Consider the following 12,876-nt stretch of genomic DNA (forward strand, 5'->3'; position numbering starts at 1 on the left):
TATATTTCTATCATATTTAGTATATTTTTCTTCTTTATATCTATTTTTTAAATAAATACACTAATAAAATTAAATAGTAAAATGTAGCTGAATGTATAATAAAGTATCTATACACATTGTCTATTAGACTAATCAATGCTAATAACTTATTCCAATATTTATACTTGTTTAAAAGTAGCAAACCATTATTTTCTATATCATCAGTGTTGTATCATTTTATTTTTATTTGCTAATATCAACGTACTTCTTTCTTTAGTATAATAAGAAATTTAGTGACATATAGCATCAATTTACCTCTTGCACTTAATTTAAAAACTAATTTCTATTTAGAATTGGTCTGGTTTGGAGGTAAAAAGTGGTAGTTGTTCTTTTAGTAATCCATATTGGTACTTTCCAAATGATTCTTTCTGGAAGAAAATTAAACAGGACAAAAGAGTTCGGAGTTTCTCAGTTATAGAGAAACTGTTAATATACTTCCTTTTATGAAGGAGACACATAACCAATTATGATAGCAAATGTTTTAAGTTCTGCAATTAAACATACCAGTTAACTTTTTAAAAATTGCTGTTTTCTAAAAAAAAAAAAAAGTTCTTAAGGAGCCAGTTTATGTACCACAATATGCATTATATGAAATGGTAAGTTACATAACATAATACATTTTATATAACACATTGCCCAACTAGTGACAGTTGGGAAATGACAACTACATCTTGAGACTGCATCTTCTTGCTCTTTGAACAGTTGGATTATATAACTTTCCTCACACCTTCATAAGCCTGGTTGTTTCAACAAGTCTAACCTGTGTCTGTGAGGCCGAGTATAAACAGTTTCACAGCATGACCATCTGTTCCAAATTCTTTGTATAAAAATTTCCATTAATCTAACTCAGAAGCATTTCCTCTATAGCAAATTAATAGACTGGAAATTCATGGTGAGTGAATCCAGGGTCATTCTGTGCCATGAAACAACTTTGTTTTCAGGGACACTGGGGGGAGGAGCATGCTCTGTTGTTTCTTGGTCATCTCTACCTTACTTCCTGCAATGAGACATCTGGAGGCCAAAGACTAATATTAGTACTGCCACTTGTAGTTGCAAACAGTCCTGACTACAACATAGAGATCAATCCTCTCATGTACAGTTTCTGACATGGTAAATAAAAAAATAAGAGAAGGTAAGAATTTAGTTAATGTCAAAGGGTTAAACCTCATAAAAAACATTTGCAAAACCACAACCAAGTTTAGGAAACATATATTAAAAGTAAAAATTCAGGAAAAGCTAAGTAAAGAACAGGCAAAATCTCAAAATAAATGGCAGTTACAAAGATGAGGGTCAAAGGTCAGGCCCAAAGCATCTATGCTGTATGGAACACAACAAAATAAAACAAATTTGGAATTGAACTGTGGTAAAGATAAACATATAGAATAGTAGACTAGATCAACAATGAGAGGCATAATTATAGCTTAAAGGAGTCAGACATGTGGTTTTCTTCACTGGTCTTTTCCCCTAGGGAGCCAATATATGGAGTAAAATTAAAAATATTCTATCTAATCCAAATTTATCTAAATGATTTTTTCATCCAAAAACTTTGTATTAATTGAAAACTCTTGGCAAAAGAGAATAACTGAGTCGAAGAATATTGTACGTTCCTGTAGGCAGGGGGAAATAGGTGGAAGATCCAGTCCTTACTCAGTGCAGTTGAAACCACAGGAGCTGATGTGCAATTTCCATATGTACTTGGGTGGGATAGGGCAGGTATTGCCAAGACTACTTTCTGTTTTTAGACATCATTTCCTTGATTCTTGGGCTAGGGGGAACAGGGTTTTGGTGTGTGTTTGCTCTTGCAGAGATTTTTGTTATGGGGTGGGATCACTCACCAGAGAGACAGAAGAAAATGAGATATCATCCCCTGGGGAGGGGAAGGTCATGCCACATCCATTCTCCTTTTGGAATTTTGGGCATGCACACATCCCCCGTGTGAGACGCTGGATCTGGGACTCAAACCACAGTCAAGTATATGGGAGTCCAGAGACTTAACCATTATGCCCTCTGCTCGTCCCTGGATTTTACTTACTTATTTTTGAGATTTGTTTTTTCTGTGTCTATTGGAAGTTCCAGTGTAGAAGCGTCTTTGGTGCCTTCTCTGGTTATATGAGGGAGCAATAAGAAACCCAGGGGACTTACTGCCGTGCCAATATTTGTCTCAAGGTGCCTGGGCTGTCTGACATTCCCCCTTTCACACTCTTCCTACACTTGAGGTTATGGTATACCCTGGGTTATTTTGTTGTACAAGGGAGGATCTAGGAAGGATTAGGCTATTCCTACCTGGTAGAATTAGGTATTATTATTAATCTTTTAAAATGTTTAAATATTATAAGAGAACTTCTAAAAATGAAGAACGTATTTATGTTACAAAATACAGAGTCAAAATTTATAGGACAAAGCTAAATAAAAACTGCTTAAACCAAGGCATAGATAGTAAGAAGTAGTAGTGACTGGGACAAACTGAACGGTGCGTAGCAGGTCTAAGAACATTTAGATTCAAGTGCTGTGAAATGACTAGCCTAGTCAAACTTTGGTCTAAGAATAGTAAGTTTGAATCTAAGGTAACATACAATGCTTGAATCTAGTTTTTTCTTCCTCTCGCACTTATATCTTAATTCTATCCTCAAAGATGTACTTCCTTGTTAACGATTGAAATGTAGAAAATAAATGTGCTCTCAAAAGGGGCAAGTTATTTCATCTTAACTTTGAAGATGAAGACATAATCAAAGTCAGGATAATAAAAGTTAAAACAATAAAAAAAATTGTACTGTAGTTTGTCTATTTCCACAAAGAATTGATCAGTTTGGAAAAATACATTTTAATTTTTCAAGTATACTAGAATTCTAATCTCTTCCCTGGTCTCTACTAACTTGGAGTTGTTTTTCCTGGAAAATAAAAAAAAAAAAAGGAAACTTTTCAGTTTTGTAGATACTTCATTAAGTAATCTAAGAACTAATGTTTGCTTTATGATTCAAATACATTTATAAATTTTAAATTTTGTTAAAAATTATACTCATGGGAAAAGCAAACTTCATTGTTTCAGAAATATTCTCTTGATCTGAAAAATGTCTCTTCGATTTCTTCTAAATCTAATCACTGTGATAATGACCCATCATGTGTCTTTGGGCATGATGAAGCACACTGGCCTAATGGCTAACTTCAGTTCAAATTCTTTCTGGCTTACACTTAATGTTTGGATTTAAGTTGCATCTTCTGTTTCCACCATGATCTCTACAAAGGAATCTCCGAAGACTGCACACTGCATCAACAGGTTCTTTTGCCTTCTGTCTTCCCTTTGGATTCAGTCAATGAGTGGCAATGGCAAGAGGTCAGAATTAGGAGCTTTGCAGTCAGAGTATTCCTCCTTATTAGACACAGATTAGCAGTGATTGCATTCTCCTAGCGAAAGCCAAACTCCTGTGAGGTGCCTCTTACACGGTTTTCTATTATCTCTACATTCTCCTAGCATTTGAGGAAGCACCTCTTCATCTACCTCCTACCAATATGGAAGTGATAACTTCATTTCTTGACATAAGGGATGCTGCTTTAGCCCTTTTGAAAATACACTCTTAATATCACCAAAACTTCGAGTTTTCTGTTCTCTGAAAGTCCTTCATCTGATGCAATCCCAAGGAAGACTGTCCAAGTATAGTATTAACAAGCATTGTAGAAAACGAGTATTTTGTAATTTAAACACAGACAAATTCTTACACTTCAAAGCATATGCTGTCTTCCCAGATGGCACTCCAAGCCAACTTTGCTTACTTTATAATTTTGCCTGAAGTGTACCTGACACCAATGGTGTAAATTTGAATTACATCCTTACCATGTATTAGCTGAATAATGTACAAATGGCTAAATAATGACAATTCCTATCACCTATCTGAGCTGCAGTTTCCCATTGTCTAAAGAAGCAATGGGTCGTTGTCTCAGTGAATGTAGCCCAATACCAGCAAATCGTTTCTCAGTACATATCGTTCACTTGGTAAAAGAATTAATTAGTTACCTTTTCGTCTTCTTTCTCATAAGGATAATCAGATATTGTTCTATCATTCTGTATATCTAGGCAAGTTTCTCCACCTGTCTTCTTGTCCCTTGAGAAGTTCTGCATAAAGGGTTGGTCTCTTGAAATTAGATAGAACAACTATTTTGTATTAATTTGGAAAAAAATTACACTTTCAGCACTTACGTATTTCTCCTTGGATTTGAGTCTAATAATAAAGAAGTGTAAGTGATTTTTGATTCATTATCTTCCTACCAGAGGACTTCCAAAAGTTCTTGGAAAATGTGAACTCTGAAAAAAAACTATGCATGCATTTCAAAATGCTTTTCTATCAAAATAAATGTATACTTTATTTCTATTTTGTCCACAAACTTTTTAAGTACCCTCAGATTTGTTCATCAAATATAGGGGGAAATTATCTAATTGGGCATAGAGTTTTTGTGTCTTCAACTATAAAAGGAAAAGATTAAAATACATAATATTTTGGAATCTTTACAATTCTAAGACCAAATAAAATATTTAAATTATTTCTAAATGGTTCTAAAATCAGTAACTGATTTCATATAGGATGATTTGCTATTTGTTAAAATACTATTTATTTTATCTTATTTATTATTATTATTATCGTTATAATTATTTAATTTACTATAGGACATGCATGCTCACCATAGAGAGAGAAAGTAGAAAGCAAGCAGCCAGGTCAGGGACTCAAAATGTGGTCAGCCATGTGGGAGTCCACCGTCTTAACTACCACACCACCTGCTGGCTTTATTAATTGCTATTTTTTTTCCCAGTCATGGCTGAGAGTTGATGTCCAGCCTGTTGGATAAACTGAAGTTCCCTGTCAGTGTGCTGACTAGTGTGCAGTAGGTTGACTGCTATGTTGAGTTATAGACCCTGTTAGTTCCTCAGAGCTCACAGGGCTGGGGTTATGTGCTCTAAATCTCCTCTTTCATTTATCCCAACGTGCCAGTATATATCATAGACATCAAGGCACTTTGTTAAAAAATTCAATTAGAAATTTCTTTCTTTTTGTTTTTTTTTGAGAGAGAGATTTTTACTGTCGGGCACTTGTGCTCACCATAGAAACAGAGAGACATAAACCAAAAATTTACCCTCCTGAGAGGATGGTCATATTTCAATCCATTCTCCTCTCTGGATTTTGGGCATGCACGCACACCTGCCCATTGTGAGTTTTACACCATAGGGTCCATGACTCGAACTGTAGTCAACTACGTTGGAATCCAATGACATAACCATTACACAAGCTGCTGGTCCAACTGTTAGAAATTTTTATCTTCTACCTGATATGGTTAGTAGATTTATATGAAAAGAATTCAAAAGTTCATGAAGAAAACAGAATTGAGATATGATTTTATTCTGCTGCAAAAAAATTTCAGATTTATGCAGTTTTATTTTATAATTGCATATTCTGTGACCTTTTTGAAGGCCTCTCATGTTATTACTGTTGCTATATTTAGACCACTTCTACCACCTATAACTGTATTTGTGCTACATTTTGTATATTCACAATTTTTAAATTTAGAATTTTTTCTTTTATTTGCATTTCAATTTTTTACAATCCTATGTCATTTTAATGTCTAACTTAATGTTTTACCATCGAAAGTTAACATATTTAAATCTATATTTAACTTCATATTTAACATTTAACTTAAATATTATTAGTAATCATTATCTTACATAAACAATGTTTAATTAGATTTATCTCAAATGTTTATAGTCTCTTTACTCACTTTTCTGAATTGTGTTCCAAATTCTGACTTGCGAAATTTTGCTTTTTCTTGAAAGTGTATTTTTAGTACAGAAAAAGCTGCCATAGAACTGAAATTAATTGGCTACTTTACATGAATTTATACAGATGTTGGTTCTCAAAAGCTATAAATTAGTGGTCTATGAGAGCAGCAGTTAGCGTAATGGCTATGTCGCTGGACTCCCATGTAGTCGACCGTGGTTCGTGTCCCAGACCCGGTGGCTTAAAACTCATGCCAGGTGCATGTGTGTGCGTGCCCAAGAACCCAAGAGGAGAATGGAGGAGAAGGGATTGCGGCATGGCCATCCCCCTGGGGGGTGATTTCTCGCTTTCTGTCTCTCTGTTTCTGTCTGTCTGGCGAGCACAAGTGCCCTATAGCAAAAACCTCCCCCCCCCAAAAAAAAAACAAAAACTATAAATTAGTGGGCTTTAAAATAAAATGTGTTGGAAACCACTGAGTAAGAGTGCTCTGAAAAATTTATTTTGTGAAAGTCAGTTAGTGATAAGCTATTTAAGTTTGTATTTGTTATTAAAACCTTCACTTTTACATTATCTTAAAAGATAATATTTCTAAATATACAATTCTTTATGTAATTTTCTCTATTTATATTGTGACCAGACATAAATATATGACTCTGTCTCACTTTATCTTTTTGAGTCTGTAAATCTATTAAATATTTTTCATTTTGTTTGTTTTAATTTAATCAAGGAGGTGAAAGATTTGTGCAATAGAACTTATGATATATTAATAAAGGAAATTTAACAAGACACAAAATATGTCAATACGCCCTGTGTTCATGGATACGAAAAACTAATATTGTTAAAATGTCATACTACCCAAAGCTGTACACAGATTAAGTGCAGTTCCTATCCAAATTTAAATGACATTCTTCTCATTAATAGAAAAATGTGTATGGAACCAAAGCAAAAGAAACACTAAGAAAGAAAAGCAGAAGTTGGAGTATCACATTTCCTGATTTAAAATTATGTTACAAAACCTCAGTAATCAAAACATGGTACAGGCATAAAAACAAAACTATAGCTTAATAGAGCAGAATAGAGATTCTATGAATAAATCTAAATATATATGGACTAGTTTTTGACAAGGGCATCAAGAAAACACATGAAAAAAGAGTAGTCTCTTCAATAAATGGTGCCGGGAAGACTGGTTTTCCACATGTAAAAGAATGTACCATTATAGACCATTATCTTAAACCGTACACAAAAATTGACTCAAAATATATAACCTAAATGAAAGATCTGAAAGCATAAATCTCATAAAAGAGAACAGAGTGGGAAAACTCCTTGACATTGGTCTTGCAGTGATTTTTTTTTGGATATCTTATCAAAAGCTCAAGCTATAAATACAAAAGGAAATTAACTACATCAAACAAAAATCTTGGGGGTGACAGAAGAAACAATCACAAAGACAAAAAGTCAACCTAAAAGGTGGGAAAAATAATTGCAAATTATGTATCAGACAAGTGGTTAATATCCAAAATTTATAAGGAATTCTTAAAACTTTATTTCTTGGGGTTGGCAGATAGAGTGTGGCTAAGGACGCTGGATTCCCACATGGTCGAATGCAGTTCTAGTCCTGGACCTGGTTGCATCCTTTCTCTCTCTCTCTCTCTCTCTCTCTCTTTCTCTCTCTATCATACACACACACACACACACACACACACACACACACACACTCTGTTCCTCTCTGGTCAAATTAAAATAAATAATTAATATATAAAGTTAAATAAAGTATTTTTTAATTAAAATTTATTTCTTAATTGTTCATAATATGATCGTGCACTTACAGTCAAATTACTCTTAGATGTAAAGTTGAAAGGTGTCTCTTCTTCAAGGACAGTACTGTTCCTATCCCTCCAGACTAAATATATCTTCCATGGAAAGTGTTGTATATCTTCCAAAAGTTGTATTATCTAGCATCTATGTTGATAGACTGTTTAAATACAGCAATATAATTGCTTCTACTATGGTTGAGTTGGTTTTCCTATGAATTTGAAAGACAATTTTCTTTCCCATTTTGTGATAATCCAATCGGTTGTGTTTTCAGAATACAGTTACACCGTAAAATTTACCATTACTGCATACTGAAGTCAAGCAAGGAAAGAAAATAGGGCCAGTGAGATTGTTATACTGAACTGAGATAATATTCCTAGATCCGGAACAAGATTTGTTCAGATCCAGGAAGAAGAGATGAGGCTGAATTATTGAAAATTTTTGTTGTAACAGAAACATGGCATTGTTTATTTTGTATTCTTTCTTTACAAAAAAAAAAAAAAATGTTCCTAAGGCAAAGCTTTTCCAGTTATGACTGTCAGTTCAAAAACATCTAGGTATCTTTTATAGTTTTATAGATAATTGATCCAGCTAAAGGAGAAACTTACCTTTATTACTTATGTTCTTAGTGTAATAAAAATGGACACTTCTAAAATCTAAATTTCTGGGTCCAGCAGCTGGCCCTCTGGCATGGTGGTTAAGGTGCTGGATTCCCACATGGATAGCTGAAGTTCAAGTCCTGGACTTGGCAACCTGAAAAACCACACTGTTTGTGTGTTTGTGTGTGTGTGTGTGTGTATGCCTAAAAATCCAAGAGGAAAATGAAGAAGAGATTGTAGCATGGCTATTCCTCCTGAGCAGTGATTTCTCACTTTCCCCCTCTGTCTTTCTCTGTCAAAAAATCTAACAAAATTGGAAGAATCTAAATTTCTTTTCCTTGAAGACAGGATTTCATTTCAGTTCCCAAAATATTAGAAAAATAATCTCATTCACTCAACAATCAGTTACTGAATATCTGTTTAGTGTATGATAGGCAAGCCACTGACTACTGGGCATTTGAGAATCAATAATACGAGCTTCTTGCCCTCAAATATTTAATGCAAAATTTTAATAGTTACAGTATAATGGTGTTAACTAGTAGGTTTAACTGGAAATAAAGAAACATATTTCAAAGATTTCAGCTAACAAACAAAATAAGGCTCCATTTTCTCATGAAATAGAGTATGAATAAAAAGTATTAATATATAGCTGGTATAGTTACTCAGTGCTGGTGTCACAGATCTATGTTCTTTTATATACTTCAAAATGTTTATTATATTCTCTTCATGCTTCTAACCTTTTAGTTATAAGATGGCTGCTATATCTTCTCACTAGGCCCAATTATCCACCAAGGGAACAACATCATAGATGGAAAACAGAAAAGAGCATGACCTGAATCAGGGAAATTTCTTGAGTAGCTGTAGACCTACATATCTCACTTGGCAATAACAGGATGGCATGATCCTCTGACTGTAAAGACATCTGAAGGAAAAAATTATTTCATGGAATATATTGTATACAGAGACAAAATCTGGTGAATCCTTTAGGAGGAATGATGAAATCAGAGATACAGTATGTAACTGTTTCAATGGGCACTAGAAAAGTAAGCCTGTAAGAAAAGAATACACCAAATGTTGGGACCAAAAGTTAGCATAATGGCTATGTAGTTGATAGCGGTTCAAGTCCCAGACCCAGTGGCTTGAACTCACGCCGGGCGCCTATGCATGCGTGCCCAAGATCCTGAGAGGAGATTAGAGGAGAAAGGATTGTGGCATGGCCATCCCCTCCTGGGGGGTGATTTCTCACTTTCTGTCTCTCTGTCTCTCCCTGTTTTAATGGTGAGCGCATGCACCCTGTAGCAAAGACCTCTCCAAAAAAAAAAAAAAAAAGAAAGAAAGAAAGAAAGAAAGAAGAAAGAAAGAAAGAAAGAAAGAAAGAAAAGAAAAAGAAAGAAAGAAAAGAATACACCAAGTGTGACTGCAAAACCTCCATGGATTGAGTGTCTCCCACATACTTCCTAAGGTGTTTATGGTTTTCATGCACTATCTGCATTATTAATTAATTTTATAATCAAATGATTGTGTATATTACTATCGTACATATAGATGATTTTTAAATGATCGTATCAGATCTTATAATTTGGTCAGTTTGCATTAATGGTTCAAATATAATTTCCTTTTTATAAATGTTTGGCTTTTCTCTTATTTCTTGAAACACATGATCAGCTCTCTCCACTGTTTAAAAAAGATATATTTAAATAATACAAAATAATTATTGCGCATACAAGGAGAACCATGTAGCTCTACCCATCTGACATGTGGAACTTATAAAAAAATTCTTTTGATTATCTGGTTTGTCTGGCATCCTGCCTTTAGTTGCCATGGCCTACAGACAAATTTCCTGAACATGACTACTCAACCATTCACACCATTAGTGACAGAACAGATTCTCAGAGCAGCTGAGGACCAGATGGTGGCTAGATGTGCATTAAGTAGACCAAAGAATTACCTGAAGATCCTCTTTTGAGGAAATAAAAAAAGATGGAAGATAATCTGGCCCTGAATCATTAAGGAGTCTTATTAAGATGCTTCATCATCTCCTTGATTCTGCTGTAAGTACACCTTAGCTTTCTGCCAGTAGGATATATCATTTTATGAAATGACATAAAACAAAGTAGTTGCTTGAAATTTAATCCTATATCACTACATATAACCTCAAAACATGGCAAGCATATAGAAATCTCATTTTTGAATCTGTAGTTATGTATAGAGTGAGGATTTTGTCAATTATTTAATAATAAACTCTACTTCTGTGACAGTGGCTACATCTATGCTATCTATAAAACAAAGACACTCGGGCATACATGGTCATATTTGTAATAATGTTTTCAAAGACTAATATTTATAGATAATGCCAATATATTGGTCATCCTTTTTATTAGGTAGTATTACAGTATATGAAACAGTCTATAAAATAATGTACAGACATGTACTGTGTTTACCAATAAGATATTCAGATTTATTTATATTTTTAAAAGAATTATTTATTTAAGAGACAGAGAGAGAGAAAAGGAAAATGAGCAAGCTCCCAGGTCTGGGTCTCAAACCACAGTTGGTCATGTGAGAATCCAGTGCCTTAACCACCACCTCATCTGCTGCCACCCCATATTTATTTATAAACAATCACTCTGGGGACCAGCAGATAGCATAATGGTTACATCACTAAACTCTCATGGAGTCAACAGTGGTTTGAATCCCAGATCCGATGGCTTAAAATTCATGCCAGATGCATGTGTATTCATGTCCAAAATCCCAGAGGAGAGTGGAGGAGAAGAGATTGTGGTGTGGCCATCCCACGTGGGGGTGATTTCTCACTTTCATCTTTCTGGCGGGCACACATGCCCTATAGCAAAAATCTCTCAAAAAGAAAAATCACTCTGCAAAAGAAGAGTCATTATCCACCATCAAGAAGTTTGCTATGATATAAAATATTTATATAGTTTTTTGATAGATTTTTCTGACCAATACTGTCAATATGCTGCATTAATTAACATCTATTTACAAAATCTAGACCAAATAATGATTTATTTTTATCTAGTAACATGAAACCCAAAGACGAATAGACAGCTGGGTCAGCAGCTCTGAACTATCCTCAGTGTTCTAGGCGCCCTCTGTCTGTCTGACTCACCATCTATAGCATAGAGCTCTGATCCCCATGATACCCGCCCGAGCACAGGAATATACTGCCCACCACTGGCTCCTGTCTGCAGTGATAGAGGAAGAGAACATACCAAGTTGGTCATGATGTCCCCTATATCAGGAAAGGAATATCAGAACTTGAACCTTCAACCGTTTGGAAGGAATAACTAAAATACAGTTTTGTTTTGTTTTACTTGGTCATACATTGTAAATAAAAGTGACTCTTTTCATAAGCAAAATAAAAAGAATTAATATTTTGAAATCAACTGGTAGAGTTTACCACAGTGTTTTTACATTTTTCTTAACATTAATGTTTTCTCTGTCCAATTACAAAATTTCAAAAAAATGTAATCCAGTGATCTAATTGGCTTTTATTAGCAATTCAGGAATTGGGCAGCATTCATTCGATGAAATAGAAAGGTGTCCCAATCAGCTAAGCAGAGATGGTAGGCTTTATAGAAAAAGACAAGAGGAGGCAAAAACAAAGAAAAAGAAGTAGATTGGTCATTTCAAAGTTATTATCTTTATAGGGCTAAAACAGAGAGGACTTTCTAATCACGCTGATGCAGCTTCAGTAAGCCTCTTCTGATTGATTACTGAGAATCTCACATTTTATGGAAAATTGTCCTGTTTCAAAGTCCGCTGAGTTTGTGATGACCTAACACAAAAATTTAAATTTGGTTTGATTTGTTGAGGCCTAATGTAAAACTTCAGGCCAAACAATGGCCTCCCATAAATTTTATTTAAAATTCCATTTCTTTCCTTAACTTCATATATCATTTTTATTGATTTTGTGGACTTACAGAATTCTTCTATTAAAAACCCAAAAGTCAGAGTCACCTGATGGCATAGTGGTTAAGGAGCTGGACTCCCACTTAGTCAATGGCAGTTCGAGTCTCAAACTCAATGGCTTGAAACTCATGCCAGATGCAAGTGCATGCATGACCAAAATCCCAAAAAGAGAATGAAGGAGAAGGGATCATGGCGTGGGCATCCCTCTAGGGGGTGATTTCTCACACTCTCTTTCTCTCCGTGCCTCTTTCTGTGTCTCCAGTGAGTACACATAGCCTAGAGCAAAAATCTCTGTTAAAAAAAAAGAAAAGCCAAAAGTCAATAATACATTTCTAAGGAGGAAATTATTTTCCATTTCAAATTGGAATTATTGAATAAATATGTCTCTTTAGTGGTTCATTTTCAAGAAAACAGCAACTTTTTGGTGAAAAGTTTGCCAAAATTGATTAATAACTTTCCCAAAAATGTAAAGATTAATCAAATAATCACTAAAAACATAACCTCAAGAATGCAATTATAAATGTCACTCTCCTTTATTAATTTGCTCATTACCCATTAGGAAAAAAATTTTCCCCAAACCAAAGAAATGATCTTTTTCATGAATGAGTATTTAAAATATTAAATAAAGCATTCTTTTTATTCCATAACACTGCAGTAGAAAATCCCAAATTTAATTCCCATGCAATTCAATTATAAAAGTTATATTGAGGATCCAGCAGGTGGCATGGTGGTTAAGG

This window comes from Tupaia chinensis, unplaced genomic scaffold (assembly GCF_000334495.1).
Source record: "Tupaia chinensis unplaced genomic scaffold, TupChi_1.0 Scaffold000252_1, whole genome shotgun sequence".
Classification (NCBI taxonomy): domain Eukaryota; kingdom Metazoa; phylum Chordata; class Mammalia; order Scandentia; family Tupaiidae; genus Tupaia; species Tupaia belangeri.